This window comes from Triticum dicoccoides, chromosome 6B (assembly GCF_002162155.2).
Source record: "Triticum dicoccoides isolate Atlit2015 ecotype Zavitan chromosome 6B, WEW_v2.0, whole genome shotgun sequence".
In the NCBI taxonomy this organism is placed as follows: Eukaryota; Viridiplantae; Streptophyta; class Magnoliopsida; order Poales; family Poaceae; genus Triticum; species Triticum dicoccoides.
The window spans coordinates 218,428,867-218,442,020 of NC_041391.1; the positions used below are offsets into that span (position 1 = coordinate 218,428,867).

The 13,154-nt window shown below is 40.0% G+C and overlaps 1 pseudogene; it reads left to right on the forward strand.

Moving 5' to 3' along the window:
• Positions 1 to 1,133: 1,133 nt before the first annotated feature.
• On the forward strand, positions 1,134 to 11,765 carry LOC119326052 (annotated as a pseudogene).
• The last annotated feature ends 1,389 nt before the right edge of the window (positions 11,766 to 13,154 follow it).

Sequence of the window (13,154 nt, forward strand, 5' to 3'; positions counted from 1 at the left end):
TAGATTTTCCGAACAAGAAACCCACAGAATCATAATTACAGGCCAGGCCAGCCCCAGGACTGGCCCTGCTCAAGCTCCTTCCGTGGGCAAGGCACGTGGATGTCGACCCGAGAAGAGATCAAGAGATATCTTCCATCTGCAGTGACGCAGGCAGTAAGACCCGGAGAGAGCGCCATGCAGATGCAGCCTCAGGGTGACGCGGGTACAGCGGATGCGGCGGCGCTACGGCCCGACGCCATTGATGCGCTCGGACAAAGTCGACCGAGGAGCAAGGTGCGTCGTGCGTATATAGTGGAGTGAAACAGCGGAGGTACCTTGCTTTGATAAAAGCTACCTGGTGACATTAATACGTCTGGTTGGTTAACCGTCCCATCCCGTCCTGCTCCCTCACCCTGTGCATTTCAAAACCGAACCGAAAAACCATACCGAAAATAAACCGAACCGAACCGATTTTATGGTTTTTATGGTTTCTGGTTTCGGTATGGTATGAACTTTTCATACCGATTTAAACTTTGGTTTTTATGGTATATACTGAAAAACCGAACGGTTAACCGAATAAACCGAAGTAAAAATAAATTTATATTTCTTGAGATGAACAACCATACAAATTGTCATTTTTCTTGTACATGAGTCAAATTCACTAATAAGCATGTAAAATTTTCTTGTAACATAGTCACTTTTCTCTTTTTAAAATGCTAAGCATGTCGATAACCATCAACAGATGAATTAATGCATGCATATATACTTATATATATAGTCATATACTATTTGTGTAAAATAATATGTGTTTTGAGTCATAAATTTGCAAATTATTATTACATCATTTTCAAATTCGCGACAACTTTGGTTTTTATGGTATATACCGAAACCATACCGAAATAATTTGGTATATACCGAAACCGAACCGTATTTTAATTTCATACCGTATTTACCGAAGTATTAATACCGTACAAACCGAAAAACCGTATAAACTGAACCATGTAAACCGAATAAACCGAATGCACAGGGTGACTGCTCCCCCTCTACTTGTACCACTCCACTGCACTGCTTCCATTCCATAGTTCCAGTCCACCTGGTCGAGAGTCGAGACTCAAGAGCGAGTAGCTGAGACCCACCCGTGGATTCTTTCACACATGGACGCAAAGGCAGAGGCGGCCGGCGACGACGCGGTCCCGGAGGCGCCGGAGCAGTCCATCGTCCTCATCTCCGTCGGCGCCAACCACTCCGTCGCACTGCTCTGTAAGCCGCCACTCCTCTTGCTCTGCGCCGTCAAACCGCCGCCTTGCCTTAGGCTTCTCGTCGATCGGTCTGATGATGAAACGCGATGTGGTGTTTCAGCGGGCCAGATGGTGTGCTCCTGGGGCCGGGGCGAGGACGGGCAGCTCGGCCACGGAGACTCCGAGGACCGGCCGTGCCAACGGTGCTGACCTCCTTCGACGTGCCACGCATTACGTCCGTCGTCTGCGGCGCCGACCACACCGCCGCCTACTCCGATGACGAGATGCAGCTCTACAGTTGGGGATGGTACGCCGTCACCCTGTGCGTTCGGTTTATTCGGTTTACATGGTTCAGTTTATACGGTTTTTCGGTTTGTACGGTATTAATACTTCGGTAAATACGGTATGAAATTAAAATACGGTTCGGTTTCGGTATATACCAAATTATTTCGGTATGGTTTCGGTATATACCATAAAAACCAAAGTTGACGCGAATTTGAAAATGATGTAATAATAATTTGCAAACTTATGACTCAAAACACATATTATTTTACACAAATAGTATATGACTATATATATATAAGTATATATGCATGCATTAATTCATCTGTTGATGGTTATCGACATGCTTAGCATTTTAAAAAGAGAAAAGTGACTATGTTACAAGAAAATTTTACATGCTTATTAGTGAATTTGACTCATGTACAAGAAAAATGACAACTTGTATGGTTGTTCATCTCAAGAAATATAAATTTATTTTTACTTCGGTTTATTCGGTTAACCGTTCGGTTTTTCGGTATGTATCATAAAAACCAAAGTTTAAATCGGTATGAAAGTTCATACCATACCGAAACCAGAAACCATAAAAACCATAAAATCGATTCGGTTCGGTTTATTTTCGGTATGGTTTTTCGGTTCGGTTTTGAAATGCACAGGGTGAGTACGCCGCACGCCGCACGCCGCCTCCTGTTCCTGGATATCTTCTACAGTAGTTTCGTACTACGTGACGAGGCTGTGTTGGGTGTGCTGTGCAGGGGAGACTTCGGGAGGCTGGGACACGGCAACTCGAGCGATGTGTTCAACCCGCAGCCGGTAGTGGCCCTGCAGGGGATGAAGATCAAGCAGATCGCATGCGGTGACAGCCACTGCCTCGCCGTCACCGTCACCGGACAAGTGCATAGGTAGGTGTAGGTACCCTCAAAACCTTAATAAACAAGTAGTACGTATTGTACTCGAACGCAATAAGTTCCATCCATGCAGTATTTTGCCATGTAGGAGTATTAATGTGTTTCAGCTACTGCCTTATGCTGCTGTTTAATTTGTTTCAGCTGGGGGCGCAATCAGAACGGGCAACTTGGTCTCGGAAACAATGAAGACTCGCTGCTCCCGCAAAAGATCAAGGCTTTTGAGGTAAGTATAATTTTTGTCGTGGTTTTAGTTCAGATACAAATAAAAGAGTTATGCTGGCTGTTGGTTTTCCTTTGACATCACTGCTGTTGGGTACTAAGCAGGTAGGAAAGAACACGTCTGTGAAGCCTGTGGAGGGTTTATTTATCGAGTCTCACTTCGGTACAACCCCCTCACTAATAAACATATAAAAAACAATAACATATACGCCATACGAAAACACCTTGTACGAGGCTCTCTGCGTCAGTTCTTGTGCGTATGGGCCGGCCCATTAAGTCACATCCGCCTGTTTTATATATAGAAAAAATACTGAGAAAACGGAGGTCCATTTTATGTACAAAAAATACTGCAAAAAGAAAAAAGTACGGTGAAAAGGGAGGTCCGTTTTATGTAAAAAAATGCAAAAAGGTAGATGACGAGGACTCAAAATCGGGACCTCAAACTGTTGGCGCAAACTACTTGCCACTCGACCCAACAACTGCTTGTGATTTCATATAGCACGGATTTTATAAGAACACACAACAGTGTTCATATGTTGAAACAAATCAAAAAAATTCTTGCAAAAATGTGAATAATTTGGAAATGTCGAATATTGTTTTGGAAAAAGAACATAATTTATGAAAGTCCAATTTTTATTGAACAATTTCTGAAATTCCAAAAACTTTTTGAAAAAGAACTTTTGGGTTTCCAAGCAATTGTTTTTGGAAAATAAAAAAAATCCTGAACAATTAATAAAAATGCCAACAAAATTTGAAAATTCCAAACATCTTCAGAAAAAAGAATGAAAACATGATTTAGAAAATATGAGCATTTTAAAGCATGAGAACATTTTTAGAAACTCGAATAAAAATTGGAAAAAGCAAAACTTTTTTGGATACGTGAAGTTTTTTTTTTATGCAGATTTTTTTTGAAATCCGTATTTTTTACAAAAATTGTGTACAAAAATTGAAAACAATAATGATTTTATAACTTCTAACTATTTTTGAAAAGCACGAACATTTGTTATATTCCCAAACATTTTTTAAAATTACAAACAAAATTTGCAAATATGAACATGTTTTTGAAACTTCAACAAAAAAATTATAACATGAACAATTTTTTAATTTTCAAACACTTTCCGAAATCATGAACAATATTTTGAAAATGCAAATAGTTTTAGAAATTCCCAATATGCGTCAGACGGGAGTGATACCGTTGCCTAATTGGGCCAAGGCCTAAGTGTTTTTTTATTTTCTTACCTTTTTGTTATTCTTCTATTATTTCATTAATTCAGTTTCTCCTTTTAAACGTTATTCATCTTTTTTGAAACCAGTTATATTGTTTGGAACACCAAAATAACAATTTTAAGGAAATGTTTTAAATTATTATTTAAAACTGTTATTTTCGTCTAACATTTATTAAATGATTACTAGGAAAATCGTTTACTTTTTTCAATTATGCTTTTGTATTCATTAGTTATGTTAAAACCTTAAAATAACAGTTATTAGTACATGTTTAAATTGTAATTTTAAATATTTTTTTCCTTCAAACTTGGCATGTATGCCTACTATGGGCATGCCCACCCATTGGCAAAAGTTGTGGTACAAAAATGTTCCAAAAAACACGATGCTCAACGTAGTGTGTCCGGGTAGGGCAGAAGGCTCTGTTTGAGACCATGTTGTTTCTTGACATTTGTCAAATGAACCCAATTGTTTCCCCTTAGCTTGTATGACCAATTCATGGCATCATGCCAAGTTGTTTTGGTTTTTGGTAAATTTTGCATTTTGTAGAGTTTTCTCAGTCAAAAAAGGCCGATAAATGGACGAACGTGTCGCAACTTGCATAGGGTGTCGGAAATCGTTCAAAGCTGGCATGAATGCGTACCATGGGCATGCCCACCTGGTAGTAAAAGTTGGGGCCATTTTAAGAATGTTTGAAACTAGACCATGTTCAATGGAGGATGTTCGGGTAGTCCGGAAGGCTCTGTTGGAGAGCACATTGTTTATCAACATCCTTGAATTGACCCCAATTTTTTATAGCCTTATATCACAAATTCAAGGCACCATGCCAAGTTGTTTGTTTTTTCGACAAGTTTTACATTTTCTAGAGTTTTCTTAGTTGAAAAAGCCCGATAAAATCATCGGATGTGATGCAACTTGCATACGGTGTGGGAATTCATTCCAACCTGGTATGGATGCCTACCATGGGCATGCCCACCTTAGAGAAAAGTTTAGGGTTATTTCATGCACGTCCAAAACTAGACATGTTCAACGGAGGGTGTTCGGATATGCCAGAAGGGCCCGTTTGAGAACATGTTTCTTTCAGCATCCATCAAATGACCCCATTTTTTCCATGAGCTTGTATAACCAATTGAAGTCACCATGCCAAGTTGATTTAGTTTTCGACAAATCTTGCATTTTTGGAGTTTTATAGGTGAAAAGTGGCCGATAAATGGCTGGACATGATGCAACTTGCATACGGCATCAGAATTTATTTAAACCTATCATGGACGACAACCATGGGCATGCCCACCCGCTGACAAAAGTTGGGGTCATTAAAAAAAGTCCAAAACTAGACCATGTTCAACACAGGGTGTCTGGGTAGGCCAAAAGGCTCTGTTTGAGAGCATGTTGTTTCCTGAGATCCTTTAATTGACCCCCAGATTCTTTTTATAGCCATGTATCACCAATTCAAGGCACCATGCTAAGTTGTTTGGGTTTTTGATAAGTTTGCATTTTCTAGAGTTTTTCTCGTTCAAAAAAGCCCGATGAATGGTCGGACATAACACAACTTGCATATGTTGTCGAAAATCGTTCAAATCTAGCATGGATGCCTCCATAGGAATGCCCACTTGCTTGAAAAAGTTGGATTTATTTCATGCATGTCCAAAAGTAGACCATGTTCAACAGAGAGTGTTCGGGTAGGCTAGAAGGGTCCGTTGGTGAGCATGTAATTTAACCTAATTTGAATAATTATGTTATTTGCAATTACCGTCATTATAAATCAATATGAACATTTTCTTATTTCCTAACCATTTCCTAAAAAAATTCAACAATTTTTGAATTCAAAATTATGTATAAAAGTTTTACAAACTCGAACACTTTTTCCAACATTGTTGAACAAATCCTAACAATAGATGAAAATTCCGAATAAAAATTACAAAACATATACTTTCAAGAAAATTATCTACTTTGGTTGAAACGTATTCATAAATTTGTGAACAAACAATTCAAAAAATGGGAACATTTTTTTAGGTTCCCGAATAATTATTAAAATTTTAGACAATATGTAAAAACAAGAATTTTTTGGATATTCCAGACAATATTTTAAATTTTGAAAAGTTTTCGAAAAAAAAAATTTCAAAAAGGAGAAAATGAATTAACAAATTAACAAAAGAAAACTCAAAAATGAAAAATGAAAAATGCTTAAGTCTTGGCCTAGCTAGGTGACGGTATCGCTCCTGTCGGGTGCCTGATGGGCCGATCCAAGCATTCGGGGTTTGAAAAAGTTCACAAAATTTTGAAAAAAAATGTTCACAGATTTGAAAATTTTCGCAGATTTTAAAGAAAATCACTAAAAAAAGTTAAGTGATTTTGAAACTAAAGTTCCCGAATTTGTTGTTTTAGTCGGGTTTCAAAGTAAGTTCAGGAATTTGAAAAAAGTTCATAGGTTTTGATAAAAAAAAGTTCACAAAAGCTGATAAGAGTTAGTGGATTTGGAAAACATTCATGTATTTGAAAAAAAGTTCACACATTCTGAAAAAATTCATGGATTTAGAAAAAGTTCAAAAATTTAGAAAATGTTCATGAGTTTGAAAGATTCATGAATTTAAGAAAAATCACGACATTAAAATATATATTTTTTTTGAATTTTGAAAATGGAAAAAATAAATGAAAAAAGGAAGAGAAAAGAAAAGAAAAACAGAAGAAAAAACCGCTCGAATCAAAAATAAAGAATACAAAAGAAAGTTGTGCTTTAGCATTGATTTGAAGAAGGAAAAAGAAGTAAACTGGGCACATCGGGTCAGTTGCCTGACTTGTTTAATAATGTTGCACTTAACCGGGAGGTCAGGAGTTGGAATCATGTGCCCGCACTTTTTTTTTTGAGATTTAACAGAAAAGAAAAAGAGTAAATGGGACCAAGCAGAAGTGTTATTTATTTATTTTTGAATATCATATTTGCATCAGTCGGTATTTCTAGATTCTACTTGAGTGGAAGTATATCTTATAGCTAACCAGTATACGATGTGGTAGTGAGGACCGTCGTTTTGGAGCCCGGGCTCATCTACACCCCTCCATAAATAGTAAAAATAGAAAAGATAGCAAAATTATTTTTAAAAAATTGTTATCTTTTGACATCCAAGTTGCTTGTGCGCTAGGAGCGTGCGAATTTTCATAGTGAAACAACGTTTAAGGAGCTGTAGTAAAAAAAAGGCTCTCAATAAAACTTAGAAAAAAGACACTTTGAAGGCCTGATTTTGTTTTTCCTTTGTAGAGCTCCTTGATTATCATTTCACCATGACAATTTGCATGCTCCTAGCGCACTCGGGCATCCGGGATGCCAAATAATTTCAGTTTTTTTTCTTACTATTTTTTTAATTTTACTGTTTGTTTGGAACAAATGGGCGTCGGCTCATTTATGGATTACCGCTGTGGAAATTTGCTTTACATACTACCCCCTCCGTCCTAGTATAATATAAGAGCGTTTTGATACTGATGTAGTGTAGTGTCAAAAACCCTATTATTATGGGACTGAGTGAGTAACAAATATGAAAGGAAAATCATGCTCCTAGCTTGTATGCCAAACCCTGCACCGCCACCGAGAGTGACAGAAGAATGTGTGCAGGGTGTCTGCGTAAAAATGATCGCTGCTGGCGCCGAGCATACTACGGCCATAACAGAAGATGGCCATCTCTACGGATGGGGCTGGGGTCGATATGGCAACCTAGGTCTCAGCGACCGCGACGACCGATCAGTCCCGGAAAAGGTTTCTTCCGTTGAGGTGGGTAATCTTTTGCGGAATCTTCTCCCGATACTGTGCTAATTCAACTGTCTACTGTAAAGTTCCTGCGTTCTGAACAAGTGCTTGTGTCATTCCCTTGTAAACTCTTAATCTTCCAGGGAGAAAAGATGGCGCTTGTTGCATGTGGGTGGCGCCACTCGGTCACTGTGTCGTCGTCTGGTGGTCTGTACACCTACGGGTGGAGCAAGTATGGCCAGCTAGGCCATGGTGATTTCGAGGACCATCTGGTTCCACGCAAGCTCGAGGCCCTCAAAGACGTTTCCATTTCTCAGGTACTAAGGGCAACTCTAATCTTAATGGGCAACTCTAATTGATCCAAAAAACATGTGGGTGGCGGGGCAGCGCTGGGAGGCGGCGCGTGGCAGCGGCAGCACAGAGGCGAGTGGCGGTGCGGTGTGGAGGCGACATGGCATGGCGGCGGCGACATGGCAGGGTTGCAGCCCGTCAACATTTTATGGAAAGACCATCTTCCCGTAAATGTGAGGGGAGTTGGGGGCAATCATACGATCCCATAAAAATTCTGGGTTTACTTTGAGCTATTGGAGGGCTATTTGTGCCTCAACTTCCCTAGATTTTTAAAGGATACATGAGCTGTTAGAGTTTCTCTAATTGATCCCCAATATATTTTAAAATCCTATAAAATGCATGATCCTTGGTTTACTCAAAGAAGGGATGCTACTGGAACTACAAAACGAACTCATAAAGCACATGTGGCAATTTGCCAGGGAAGAATAACAATTTCATCTATCATCATTCAGACCATTTGTTGATTTTTCTTAGTACACGATTCATTCTCGGATAATTTGTTATGTTGGAATTCAAAGTTTTTTTTTGGAGAATAAGTTTGGAATATCGTTGAAATATTTGAATGATTTACATGAAAGTTTGAATTAATAAGTTACCAAAAAGTGGGTGAAGTGGACTTGAAGTTAGCAAAAGGAAGTGAGAACTAGTGAAATAGAAGTTTTAGGGATTTAAGTTTTGGGGTTCGATTAGAATGTAGCCAAAAACATGGAATATTTTAGGGTTAGGTTTTCGAAACGGGGTTTTGTGAGTTAATTTTTGAGGATCGATTAGAGTTACCATAATACAGCATACTAAGCTTCCATAATGGTTTTTACTAGGGTCCACTTGCTAGAACTTGGAATGGGAGCCTTGGCGCAGTGGTAAAACCGTTGCCTTATGACCATGAGGTCACGGGTGCAAGTCCTGGAAACAGCCTCTTACAGAAATGTAGGGAAAAGCTGCGTACAATAGACTCAAAGTGGTCGGATCCATTCCCGGACCCTGCGCAAGCGGGAGCTACATGCACCGGGCTAGCCACTTGCTAGAACTTGGGGAAATTGTCCTTTAAGGGTTATGTTTTTTGAAAAGCTTCAGTGCCTGTTTGATTCACAGGATTTAAAAAACAGGAGTAGGAAAAACTCATGAATAGGATAGGATTGCATGTGGAAAGTAGAGGATTATGAGAACACGAAAATTTGTAGAAGCGAGTGTTTGATTTGCAGGAATACGAAAAACACAGGAATCCTAAAAGTTATGGTTAAATTAAGGGTAAAACATACTGGAAGGTAAGATGGAGTTAATATTGTGCTACTTATGGCATTTATCTTATTCTTTGTGGGCATGAATGTAAAAAGGAGGCTCGAGTGGGTTGCAATTCTTTTGTTTTTCCATTGGAACTCTACCCAAAGGATAAATTCCTCCGTTTTTCCTATGGTCCATTTCTTTGAATCAAATGCATGAATAGTATTACCATATGAATATTTCCTATTTATGTACTTTTTCTCGATTTTCCTTGTGAATCAAAGGAATGGTTCAGGAAGACATGATCTGGTGGTGTAGATTGCAGGTGGGTGGAGGCATACAATGGCAGTCGCTTCAGATGGGAAACTCTACGGATGGGGGTGGAACAAGGTGATTAGTCATATACTCAAATTTTTCTTCATATTATATGATCCCCCTTATCTGCATTAATCTAAATTTCATTAATAAGTTCTTATATATGAACATCAATTCATTTGGTCGTTAAATATGATGTTCACCATTCTATTCTGTGAGTACGCATCTTTGCTATTGTATAATGTGATTCATAGAACATAGAGAAATGACAGGTGAGGACTTGATCTCCTTATTATGCATCTTTAGAAGTTCTCACCTCTTTGGAAATCCATCTGTTATTCTTTTGCCTTGCCATAAGTCCATAACCAACCCACCGTTTCAGCTTGCTACCAAACACAACTGCCAACACACAGAAACATGTTCGATAAGGAAAACCCACCGAAAGCGTGAGCGTTATGCTATATGTCAATGCTAGCAACCTGTATCCAATTCATTATCTGCTGCTGGTCTTGTTTTGGTTAGCGATTTAGCTTGAAAAACTAAAGTTGTAAAGTGAAGGAAAACTAGTCTTTTTTTTCGAAAAGGGGGACTCCCCGGCCTCTGCATCAGAACGATGCATACGTCCACATTTATAGATAAAAAGAGGTTCAACAAGGTCTTATAGTCTGAAAACAATAAAAAACGGCAAGCTCACAAAGAGCCACAACGTCAAAAACAGAAGGCCCAAAAGCCACAACCGGCTGGCATAACAAAGATAGGTAAACTAATCGCCTATCCTATTACATGACCGCCATCCAAACCGGTTGAAGATATCCCGCGCTACCATCTCCCACCGGATAGATCCAGTAACCAAACACTCCCTGGCCTCCGTCGGAGTGAGTAAGGACCACATACGGATCAGCGCAGTAGCTCGGAATAAAACCTGCAAAAAATGAATAGTTATTATTCTGTTAAAAGCCAAATCATTTCTGCAGTTCCAAATTGCCCATAACAACGCACATACTCCTACACGAATGTGTCTAGCTGTTTCGGACTCTATCCCAACAAGCCACGTTCCAAATAACGTACTGACCGAATTCGGAAGAGTAATGTTAAAGGCAATTTGCACCGTGTGCCACAAAACTCCCGCCAACGGGCAATCAAAGAAGAGGTGCTTGATAGTTTCGTCCCGATCACAAAAACTAGTCTGGTTACATCTTGTTATCACCTCTCTTCTTGTCCTGACCCATATTTTTAATATGTAGTTTGGCCAAGTTGGTGTCGGCGATAACATAGATCACTGTTCCCCCGTGGAGGTGAATTTCCCCGACGAACAGGTACGTGAAGTTTATTTGCACAATCTTTTGCTTATATAAATTACTTAAATGATGTGGTTGTGGCTTGGGGCTACAACATTTATGACATGTTCCATTAAATCATGTGAAGATGCATTCGACATTTGATGCTATGATATACTCCCTCCGTCCGAAAATACTTGTCATCAAAATGGATAAAAAGAGATGTATCTAGAACTAAAATACATCTAGATACATCCTTTTTTATTCATTTTGATGACAAGTATTTCCGGACGGAGGAAGTAGTTTCGTTCTTTAGTCTCATTTACATATGGGTATGTGGATTGCAGAAAATTGCACAGGTTGCCTGTGGATGGAGGCATACTCTTGCCCTGACAGAAAACAAGAATGTTTTCTCATGGGGTAGGGTTGCCAGTGGACAGCTTGGTCATGGTGAAATAATCGACAGGTAAACATTTATCAAGTACATGTTGTTGCTCTTTCTTTTTGACGAGGTACTTGTCAGTTGCCACTCAGACCGCGCCAATCAATCTTTTTCTTATATATAACGTACGATAAATGAATCGACAAAACGGTTGCACCTCGTTAAGGAACACACCCAAGATGATCGATGCCCTGAGCCTGGACGGGTCTGCTTGCAAGCAGCTGGAGTCATCAAACGCTGTTCCAATGACAGGTTTGCATTTACATGAAGGTCTGCTGGAAAGTCTGTGCACATGCATTTCCTCATGTTCAGTTTACGACATGTCTTCATATTTTCAGCTAAAGTCTGGGTCCCTCCTTCGAAGCGATTCGCCATCGTCCCCGAGGAGAATGTGAGCAAGCTGCTTTAAAAGAATATTGTCATGTGGATCGTCTACTACGGAGCACCGTCACTGATACGCCACTTCACATTTTCTGTTTCCAGGTTAGTAAACCAGGCAATGGAACCGACAAGCACGCGCCTGAAGGCGATGCCAAGAGGATGCGCGTCTGAGCATATGTCCTCATTCCACCCTCCTTGGTCACCTATCAGTAATTCAGTATACAAATAAGCTTATTAGCTTGGACAATTTTCTCCTTCACCATCTAATAGTATACAACTACATGGTGCCCAGTTTTAGAGCATTGTCTTCATCCTGAAGTATGATGTATTTAATGATGTACTCCCTCCGTACATCTAGATACATCTATTTCAATGACAAGTATTTCGGGACGGAGGGAGTACTTTAGAGTCTAGTGGTTTCAAAAGGTATTGACCAAGGTGGGCGGCCGCTTGTTAAATTTTCAGTTAAAGGGAACCTCCCGATTCTGGTAATTTGTAAAAGCATAATAAAATAATAAGTTTTGTTAATTCTCACACAGCTGAGGAATAACAAAGTCTTAATCATTCATGGTTGTTATATTCAGAGCAATTAATTGAGGGGTATCCCTTGCGGGAGCCCCTCAAGGGTCACGTGTCATGTGTTGGTCGCTTCCTCCGAATTTTATTTTATATTTATTTTTATGCATTTTTAGGTTTTAAATAATTCTTTTTGTTTTTTTCAGCCTTTCGGTTTCGCCTGGTTTTCCCTAAATTTTGGATGAATTGGTACATAGTATTCGCTTCCACCAGTGTGTCTCTCAGAAAATGAAAAAAAATGTGTTTTTTCGTAAGAGGCACAAATTTGTCTCTCGAAAAGAGAAAAAGACATGTTTTTTTGTGAGAGGCACATATTTGCTTCTCGTGGATGGGGCTTGGGAACACTTGCACAGAGGAGGACATGGACTTCTTCTATGCCTCAACGACCATCATTTTGGGCAACGGTGCCAAAACACCTTTTTGGGATTCCCCATGGCTTCTTGGGCGGAAACCGAAGGACATTGCCCCTTTGATTTATGAGGCCTCCACACGCAAGAACTGGAAGGTGCGTGAGGCCCTCCATGGAGATGCTTGGATTCTTAAGATCGGTCGCAACACCATCGTGTCCGGTGACCACATCCTCCAATTCTTCACGTTATGGATGCTTGTGCATGACCTACTCTTGGATCAACAAACTGACGATGACATTATTTGGAAACACGCCAACGACGGGTCCTACTCCGCGGCCACCTCCTACAAGGCTCAGTTTCTTGGACTGACACTTTCGCCCATGGACTTTATGATCTGGAAGGCTTGGGCCCCTCCTAAGATCAAGTTTTTTGCTTGGTTGGCTATCCAAGACCGGATTTGGACAGCCGACAGATTGGAGCGGCGCGGTTGGCAAAACTGTGGACTTTGCCCGCTTTGCAAGCGTGTTGGCGAGACGGGTGCACACCTCTTCTACAAATGCCGCTACACCATAAGGCTATGGAACTCAGTCATCCTTGAATTTGGTCTAGCGCACATGGACACCTCCTCTTGGCATTTGGATGGATCCGTTTTGGAATGGTG